Consider the following 11,058-nt stretch of genomic DNA (forward strand, 5'->3'; position numbering starts at 1 on the left):
GAAGCCTATCCTGGCCCATAGTGCATCTCAGCCATGTGTGGAGTCGTCTCAACACACTGAAAGACCTTTCACAAGTGCAACTATTGACTGGGATGGTGAGGGCAATTTGAAGGAGCTTTGTCATAGCTGGGAACATAACACTGTCTCGCGAGTTGAAGACACTAAGTATATTCCCAAGGGAAAGGGTTTCCTTCTTGCTGGCTATGTAATTTTTGGCAACCAAAACTTCCTCCCATTTAAGTTCCACACTGTAATGATCTGCCAGACATCTGAGATCCTCCTCACAGAGAAAATTTTTTGATTCTGGACTACATGCTTGAACACCTTGAAGAATTTGACCATTGATGGATGAGAAACGCTGATCCATTTCAGCTACCATCCTGTCAAGGCAAGGCAGATAAATGTTCCTTTTTAGGCTCTCTGCATCACTCAGATCTGTTGCACCGAAGCTAGCCTCCACTATGTAGTCATCCATTCTCTTTTGCTTCTGCCTTTGTCTTGAACATGGCTTTGCAATATGGTTGGCTGCACAGAAATTCTTGACATTTTCATAGAGCCTTGCAGCCATTTCATCCGTGCGCATCTTTTTGAGAGTGTCACACACTGCTTCCTTGTACTCTACAGCTCGAGCAAGGTCCACTGTTTCACTCTGTTGGAATTTGTGCAAATCCTCAGTTACTGATAGGAATGTCTTAAACATCATCAACGTGTAAAACTTGCTGAGTTTGATGTGGAGCCCTCTGGCCATGGGCGTATCCATGGTTGTGAGACACTGAAGAACGGCAGGGTAGGTGTTTAAGATGGTATTTATAGACCGCAACTGGCATGACCAGCGGGTCTTTGATTGACTCACCAGCTCAGATGGCTGCAAGCCCAGCTCATTTTGTACAGTTATGAATCTATAATGATTCACTAAAGAAGAGCTGAAAAATGAGTAAACACTCTGCAAAAGGTCAAACAAATTCCTGGCCTCTGGTACCGCATGGCAGGTGTGACACAGGACTAAGTTTAATTGGTGAGCGTAACAGTGAACATAAATTCCCTCTGGGTGATTCACCCTAAATCTGGCTTGGACACCACCAACAGCACCACTCATGACCGATGCCCCATCGTATGCTTGCGCAACACGCTTAAGGTGTGTTATGCCATTGCGAACCAACTCTTTTTCAATAGCTGCAGTTACGCTTTCAGCATCAAATTCCCTCAGTTCCACCATGGCCAGCAAACACTCCTTTACCCTGCCTTCAGTGACATAGCGGGCGCATATAGCCAGTTGCTCAGTGTTGCCATCTTTGGCTTCATCTGCCATGATCGAAAACATCCCAGCTTGCTTTATTTCCCTAACTAGAGCTGCTGTGACCTCCTCTGCACAGCACTTAATCATCTCATTTTGTGATAGAGGTGATAAATATGTAGCATTTGATGGGGCCGAGTATGACTGTAGAAAAGGATCAAACTGCTGTAAATATTTCAAAGACTCAAGGAAATTTCCTTGATTTAGGCTAGATGTCCCCTCATCATGACCACGAAATGGAATATTTTGTTTTGCTAGAAATTGTGTGGGGGCGGCACGGTGGTGTAGTGGTTAGCGCTGTTGCCTCACAGCAAGAAGGTCCGGGTTTGAGCTTCGTGGCCGGCGAGGGCCTTTCTGTGCGGAGTTTGCATGTTCTCCCCATGTCCGTGTGGGTTTCCTCCGGGTGCTCCGGTTTCCCCACAGTCCAAAGACATGCAGGTTAGGTTAACTGGTGACTCTAAATTGACCGTAGGTGTGAATGTGAGTGTGAATGGTTGTGTGCCTATGTGTCAGCCCTGTGATGACCTGGCGACTTGTCCAGGGTGTATCCAGCCTTTCGCCCGTAGTCAGCTGGGATAGGCTCCAGCTTGCTTGCAACCCTGTAGGACAGGATAAAGCGGCTAGAGATAATGAGATGAGATGAGATGAGAAATTGTGTGGTGGCCACGATACGTGTGATATACTCCCGCTTCTCTCTGATTTCTGCCTCCTGTGCTGAGTGTAACTGTGCAACTACACTACCATGATGAGCAGCACAGGATTTGAAGCTGTGCCAGGAAGTCATACTTCCTTTATGGCCAAGTGTTTTCTCATGCTCTCTAAAGAGATCTAGAGCTTTTTTCCAATTGCTTAGACCAGAGCTAACAAAAGTGTCGTGTTTCATGTTTTTTCCAAACATTCTGCATGAAAAACAAAAGCGGCATCTCTAGATACTCTAGCGGCATCTCTAGATACTCTAACCAGGGAAAGGTCTCAAACCAGTTGGAAGTAAATGATCGTTTTTTCAATCCAAATCTGCGCTGTGGATACTGGGCCAACTTAATCTGGGTAGGACCATCATGCATTCCCCCAAGATCACTGACATTCCTATTCCCATTGTTAACACTCCTGTTTCCTCTTGCTCCCCGCCTAGTGTCCTCTGTAATGTCCTCTGTATTTTCAGTCTGATTTCCATGGTGTCCTCTCTGTCTCTCCCCTGTCTTTCTCCACACTCTCGCTGAGCCTCAATTCCACCTCAGTCTCTCTTCCTTCTCCTGCTCCTCCAGCAGTAGTCTGCTCCTTACTCCCTGCAGCAGCAACAGGGAAAAAACAAAACCTGATCTACTAGCTTAAGCATAATACAGCACTCCCTCAGCAAATTTACATAATTATGTATTCTGAGTTTAAAAACAAAATCTGAAAAAAAGGAAAATGTAATATGTGCAATAATTATATGCATGTCATTTCAAGGATAATATGCGCTCAAAATGAAAATACAGATTGAGAGGTAGGCCTCCTTCATGCTCAGGAAAAGCAACCAAATCCCTGAAGTGAGTAAATTACCGTATTTGAACGGTTCTGGATTAACCTTTGCTGTTGCCAGTTGGCATAGCCTGCAGTAGATCTCCCAAGTAGCCTAACAGAAAAAAATGGCAGGTCAACCTCCCTCCATGGCCAGTGGGCCATGTTATGCGATTGTAATTATAGCAGTATAGGCTACTCGTAACAGGCGACTGCAATATACTAGGCTACTCGTAACAGAGGCCATTGAACTAGCGTATATTTTTAATGTCAGCCTATCCTTAGACAACCGGCTTTCCATTAGGCACGCTCCACAGCTTTGGTTAACCCCATTTTCAAATCTCGAGGAAGGAGCACTTGTTTCTTGTGTTTTGATGGATTTACACTCTGTAAATGTTCCCTGCGTGTGGGTGGAGCACAGAGGACGGCAGGACAGAGATCAGGGTGAAGAGGAGGCTTTATTGCCGCACTTTTCAGTCTGACAATTAAATAAGCAATCGGAGAGACAGAGACACACACACTGTAGTCTCCTCTGGGGAAGCTCCCTTCCGCTCTCACTCTCCCTCCTTAAATAGGGCGCGGTCAATGGGAAGACACACACAAACACAGGTTAATTGCCGTCAGGTGTAGTGATTCTGCCACTTACCTTCCCTGACTCCGCCCTCCTGTCACAGACCGGCACTTGACCACGCCCCCGCTGCCACATACCCCCACCGCCCGACTCAGGCCAGGCAGCCGTCCAGCCTGCAGCCAACTCCCCCCCCTTGATGGGAGAGGAAGTCCGCCACGACCATCTGCGCCCCCGGCCTGTGGACCACCTTGAAATTGAAGGGTTGGAGTGCCAGATACCAACGGGTGATCCATGCGTTGGAATCCTTCATGCGGTGGAGCCACTGGAGGGGCGCGTGGTCCGACCAGAGGGTGAAAGGGTGCCCCAGCAGGTAGTAACGGAGGGCGAGGATCACCCACTTGATCACTAGACACTCTTTTTCAATTGTGCTGTAGCGCCCCTCACGCACTGACAGCTTCCTGCTAATGTACAGGACGGGGCGGTCCTCTCCCTCAACCTCCTGGGACAAAACCGCCCCCAGCCCTCTGTCCGACGTGTCGGTCTGCAACACAAAAGGGAGAGAAAAGTCAGGGGAGTGTAATAGTGGCCCCCCACACAGTGCAGCCTTTACCTCAGCGAAAGCCCGCTGGCATTGCTCCGTCCACTGGACCGGATCTGGTGCCCCCTTTTTAGTGAGATCAGTCAGCGGGCTGGTGACGTCCGAATAATTAGGTATAAACCTATGATAGTAGCCAGCCAGCCCCAGGAACTGTCTCACCCCCTTTTTGGTCTTGGGCCTCGGGCAGGCCGCAATTGCTGCTGTCTTGTTAATTTGGGGACGCACCTGCCCGTTGCCCAAGTGGAAGCCCAGATACCGTACTTCCACCCGCCCAATCGCACACTTCTTCGGGTTGGCTGTGAGACCCGCTCGCCTCAGCGACTTAAGGACGGCCCTCAGGTGTTGTAAGTGCCGCTGCCAGTCATTACTATAAACGATGATATCATCGAGGTATGCGGCCGCATAGGTGGCATGGGGGCAGAGGACCCTGTCCATCAGCCGCTGAAACGTAGCGGGTGCCCCAAACAGCCCAAAAGGAAGTGTGACGAATTGGTGCAAGCCGAACGGTGTGGAAAAGGCCGTTTTTTCCCGGGATAATGGAGTCAAGGGGATCTGCCAATATCCCTTCGTCAAATCCAGTGTTGAATAAAAGCGAGCCGTGCCTAGTCGATCGAGCAACTCATCAACCCGAGGCATTGGGTACGCGTCGAATTTAGACACTGCGTTGACTTTTCTATAGTCCACACAGAACCGGACCGACCCGTTGGCCTTGGGGACCAAGACCACCGGGCTGCTCCAGTCACTGTGGGACTCCTCGACGATGCCCATTTCGAGCATGGTCTGAAGTTCTTCCCGAACCACCTTTTTTTTGTGTTCGGGTAGCCTGTAAGGGCAGCTATGCACTGCCACCCCTGGGAGCGTCTCTATGTGGTGCTCTATGAGGTTAGTGTGGCCGGGCAGGGGCGAGAACACATCAGAAAACTCGGCCTGCAACTGGGCGACCTCCGTGAGTTGGGTTGGGGAGAGGTGGTCTCCACAGGGGACCGGAGAGGTACGTGATGCCAATGTTCCTTTTTGAACTTCCGGCCCCAGCTCCGCCTTCTCCGGAACCATCGACACCAACACCACGGGGACCTCCTCGTTCCAGAGTTTAAGCAGATTGAGGTGGTAAATCTGTAGCACCCCACCCCTATCCGTTCGCCTCACCTCATAGTCAACATCCCCGACTCGCCGTGTGACCTCAAAGGGTCCTTGCCACTTGGCGATCAATTTGGAGCTTGACGTGGGCAACAGTACGAGTACCTTATCTCCCGGAGTGAATTCTCTAAGGCGTATACCCTTGTTGTACAGGCGGGCTTGCCATTCCTGGGCCTGCCGCAAATTCTCCTGAGTTAGGTGGGTGAGCGTGTGGAGTTTTGCGCGCAGGTCCATAACGTATTGAATTTCGTTTTTGCTTCGTGAAGGTCCCTCCTCCCAATTTTCCCGCAGCACATCCAGGATGCCGCGCGGCTTACGCCCATATAATAATTTGAACGGGGAGAACCCTCTGGAGGCTTGGGGGACCTCTCGCACTGAGAACAACAAGGGTTCGAGCCACTTATCCCAATTACGTGCGTCCTCACTTACGAATTTTTTGATAATATTTTTGAGGGTGCGGTTGAACCGTTCCACTAAACTGTCCGTTTGTGGGTGATACACACTGGTGCGGATCGGCTTAATCCCCAATAACCCATACAGTTTGCGTAGTGTTCGTGACATAAATGTAGTGCCTTGATCAGTCAGAATCTCTTTCGGGATTCCAACTCGGGAGATGACGCGGAAGAGCGCCTCTGCAATACTGCGTGCTGAGATATTGCGCAGAGGCACTGCTTCCGGGTATCGCGTTGCATAGTCCACCAGAACTAATATAAAACGGTACCCTCGTGCTGACCGATCTAATGGCCCGACGAGATCCATCCCAATTCTCTCAAACAGGGTCTCGATTAACGGAAGAGGGCGCAAAGGCGCTTTTGGAATGGCCGCTGGATTTACTAACTGGCATTCGTGGCATGCCGTACACCACCTACGAACATCGCTGCGAATCCCCGGCCAATAGAATCAGGCCATTATTCGGGCTAGTGTCTTATCCTGCCCTAAGTGTCCAGCCATGGGATTAAAGTGAGCCGCCTGGAATACCAATTCCCGGCGGCTCTTCGGAATTAAAAGCTGTGTGACTCGCTCTTTCGTTTGAGTGTCCTGCGTCACTCGGTATAATCTATCCTTCATAACTGCGAAGTAGGGGAAGGACGGGGTGGCGTTCGGCTGGAGCGTTTGACCATCGATTACTCTCACTTGGTCAAACGCATGCCGCAGAGTCTCGTCTCGCGACTGCTCTAATGGGAAATCCACGAGGGATTCCTCAATAGAGAGAGGAGGAGCCGGCGGCTCCTCACTCTGATGCGGAGATGACGTAGACGGCTCTGTGACAGCTGCTCCCGCCAAAGCGACAACGGGACCTCCCCCTGTCAAATGGCAGGACCCACTCTTTACTAGGCGTGTCATTAAACCCCGAAATCCCGGCCAATCAGTCCCCAAAATCAAAGAGTGGGTAAGGCGAGGATTAACCGCCGCCTTCACTATAAAATTTTCCCCTCTGAAAATAATGTGGACCGACACCAAAGGGTAGCGGTGAACATCCCCGTGCACACACAACACCTTCACCCCCTGTGCTCCCCCCAATGCCTCGTTTTGCACCAGGCTTTGGTGAATTGAGGTCTGGTTACAACCAGAATCCATCAACGCCTGACATGTATCCCCTTGGATACTCACTGGTATGCGATACGCTCCAGCCCGATCGAGGGCGGCCTCTGGCGCTTCGGGGATCCGAACCACCGCACCCACTTCCATTGCCGTGCACTGTTGTTGAAGGTGGCCTGGCTCCCCGCAGCCCCAGAACACCGGCCCGGGCTTTCCCTCTGCACCGGTGTTCTGGGGCTCACTCACCTGAGGGGGGGGAGAGACAGACGCAGAAGGGAGAAACGGGAGGGCACCGCGGGTGCGGCGGGCCGGCTGGGGTGGAGCCGGCCCCTGTCTCCGCGGTGGGGGAATGGGGCAAGGACGGGACACAGAAGGAGGGGGAGAGAGAGAGAGAAGAGGAGAGAAGGGTCGACGTCATCTGCTGTCCTGCCGCCGGAACAGCTGCCAAATGATCGCCGGGCGGTGGCACTGGACCCACTCCGCGGTTCCTGCTGGTAAGCGGGCAATGAACTGTTCCAGCACCACCTGGTCGATGATCCCCTCGACGTCACGATCGTTGGCCCTCAACCACCGCCAGCAGGCGTCCCGGAGCTGCTGGCCGAACGCGAACGGCCAGCCGACTTCCTCCAATCGCAGAGCGCGGAAGCGCTGGCGCTGTTGCTCAGGTGTGCGACCCACGCGCTGGAGGACGGCCCGGCGAAGGTCCGCGTAGGCCAGCCGGCGGTCGGCAGGGAGCTGTAGCGCGGCCAGCTGTGCCTCTCCCGTTAGGAGGGGGAGAAGGCGCGCCGTGCGCTGCTCCATCGGCCACCCCGAGGCTTCTGCGACCTGTTCGAACAGCGTGATGAACGCCTCGGGGTCGTCCTGCAGGCCCATCTTGGTGACAGTGAGGGGAGACGGGCCCGCGGCCGGAGAGCTGGTGGACCCCGCCGACGCGAGGAGGTGCCAGAATGCCTCACGGTCTTCCTGCTGGGCCAGCACCAGGGCTTCGAAGCGCCGCTCTTGTTCCTTCCGGAGTGCGACGAGCGCCTGGTGCTGGCTTTGCTGAGCCGTGGCGAGGGCGTGGACCAGGTCGGCGAACGGGGAGGATTCCATGGGGCTGCTTGGTTGGTGCTCCACTGGCCCGGGTTCGGCACCACTGTAAATGTTCCCTGCGTGTGGGTGGAGCACAGAGGACGGCTGGACAGAGATCAGGGTGAAGAGGAGGCTTTATTGCCGCACTTTTCAGTCTGACAATTAAATAAGCAATCAGAGAGACAGAGACACACACACTGTAGTCTCCTCTGGGGAAGTTCCCATCCGCTCTCACTCTCCCTCCTTAAATAGGGCGCGGTCACTGGGATGACACACACAAACACAGGTTGATTGCCGTCAGGTGTAGTGATTCTGCCACTTACCTTCCCTGACTCTGCCCTCCTGTTACAGACCGGCGCTTGACCACGCCCCCGCTGCCACACACTCCAAACTCACTGAGTCTGTTTTTCAGCCTAACGTTTTTTTAGTCAGTTTTTTAGCCTAACGTTAAATGAGAACACCTCTGCGCGCCTATCTATTGCTAATGTAGAGATTAGACAATTTAATGAGAAATGCTGAAAACAGGTTAGCCCTTTTCCCCAACCTATGCAAAGTGGATAATTCTCATGCTCTCGTGGATGAAGTTATGCGAGGAATAGGTCAACGAGACGGAAAACACATCCCAGTCCCCAAAAAATTTATTGTTGGCATTTGGGCTTTTAATGCATGCTGATGCTAAACGTGTCACCTCAACTCTCACGATTCACGAACTTAGCTGGTTAGTTATTATGACTGACTAGCACATAGCCTACAACCTTAATCTTACCTCTCTCACCCTCCTCCTCATCTGTCACTGTTTCCCTGGCCCTGTCTCTGCTTCGTGAGAAGAATTGTCTGATATCCATCTGGAAAAGTAATTTAATATCGTTTAATTCGATGTAGTTTAATGGGTTTGTTAGAATATGGTTTGCTTAGTTTTGTTGCAAAAACTTCGCGCTACCTTAACTCATCCAGAGCCCGTTCTCTGACTCATCCAAAGAGTAGACTCATCTCTCCAGTAGGCTAAATGGACTCATGGCATGCCGCATGCACGCTATGTTTACAGTGAGAATCTCCCAGACCGATCAGAAAATTAGTTAGAAAGAAGAGGCGATAGAAGTTTGAAACACACTCTGTCCTACAACTTACAGTAGATAAATGATCTGCCAAAGAAACCAGTTTGTTACGAAAATCTTTCAACATTTTCTTACTGGGGCACTGGGGCACGTGCCCCAGTAAAAAAGGCCTGGTGACGCCCCTGATCTGGTCTCCAGTCGTATATAAACACACACACACACACACACACACACACACACACACACACACACACACACACTGAGAATGAGCTTGATACAAAACTATTATACACAAAACTATATTATAATTATTATTACACACACACGGAGAATGAGCTTGATACAAAACTATTATACACAAAACTGTATTATAATTATTACACACACACACACACACACACACACACACGGAGAATGAGCTTGATACAAAACTATTATACACAAAACTGTATTATAATTATTACACACACACACACACACACACACACACACACACACACACACACACACACACACGGAGAATGAGCTTGATACAAAACTGTATTATCCACAAAACTATATTATAATTATTATTACACACACACACACACACACGCACACACACACACACACACTGAGAATGAGCTTGATACAAAACTGTATTATACACAAAACTATATTATAATTAATATTACACACACACATGGAGAATGAGCTTGATACAAAACTGTATTATACACAAAACTATATTATAATTATTATTACACACACACACGGAGAATGAGCTTGATACAAAACTATTATACACAAAACTGTATTATAATTATTACACACACATACAGAGAGAGTAAGCTTGATACAAAACTGTATTATAATTACTATTACACACACACACACACACACACACACACACACACTGAGAATGAGCTTGATACAAAACTATTATACACAAAACTATATTATAATTATTATTACACACACACGGAGAATGAGCTTGATACAAAACTATTATACACAAAACTGTATTATAATTATTACACACACACACACACACACACACACACACACACACACACACACACACGGAGAATGAGCTTGATACAAAACTATTATACACAAAACTGTATTATAATTATTACACACACACACACACACACACACACACACACACACACACACACACACGGAGAATGAGCTTGATACAAAACTGTATTATCCACAAAACTATATTATAATTATTATTACACACACACACACACACACGCACACACACACACACACACTGAGAATGAGCTTGATACAAAACTGTATTATACACAAAACTATATTATAATTAATATTACACACACACATGGAGAATGAGCTTGATACAAAACTGTATTATACACAAAACTATATTATAATTATTATTACACACACACACTGAGAATGAGCTTGATACAAAACTGTATTATACACAAAACTATATTATAATTAATATTACACACACACACACACACACACGGAGAATGAGCTTGATACAAAACTGTATTATACACAAAACTATATTATAATTAATATTACACACACACACACACACACGGAGAATGAGCTTGATACAAAACTATTATACACAAAACTGTATTATAATTATTACACACACATACAGAGAGAGTAAGCTTGATACAAAACTGTATTATAATTACTATTACACACACACACACACACACACACACACACACAGAATGAGTTTGATACAAAACTTTATTATACACAAAACTATATTTTAATTACTATTACACACACACACACACACACAGAATGAGGATACAAAACTTTATTATACACAAAACTATATTATAATTATTATTATGCACACGGAGAATGAGCTTGATACAAAACTATTATACACAAAACTGTATTATAATTATTACACACACACACACGGAGAATGAGCTTGATACAAAACTGTATTATACACAAAACTATATTATAATTATTACACACACACACACACACACACACACACACACACACACACACACACACACACACACAGAGTAAGCTTGATACAAAACTGTATTATAATTACTATTACACACACACACACACACACACACACACACACACACACACACACACACAGAATGAGTTTGATACAAAACTTTATTATACACAAAACTATATTATAAGAATCATTATTACACACACGGAGAATGAGCTTGATACAAAACTATGATACACAAAACTATATTATAATTATTACACACACACACACACACACACACACACACACACACACACAGAGTGAACTTGATACAAAACTGTATTATAA

The sequence above is a fragment of the Neoarius graeffei genome, chromosome 21, assembly GCF_027579695.1.
Source record: "Neoarius graeffei isolate fNeoGra1 chromosome 21, fNeoGra1.pri, whole genome shotgun sequence".
NCBI classification, from domain to species: Eukaryota; Metazoa; Chordata; class Actinopteri; order Siluriformes; family Ariidae; genus Neoarius; species Neoarius graeffei.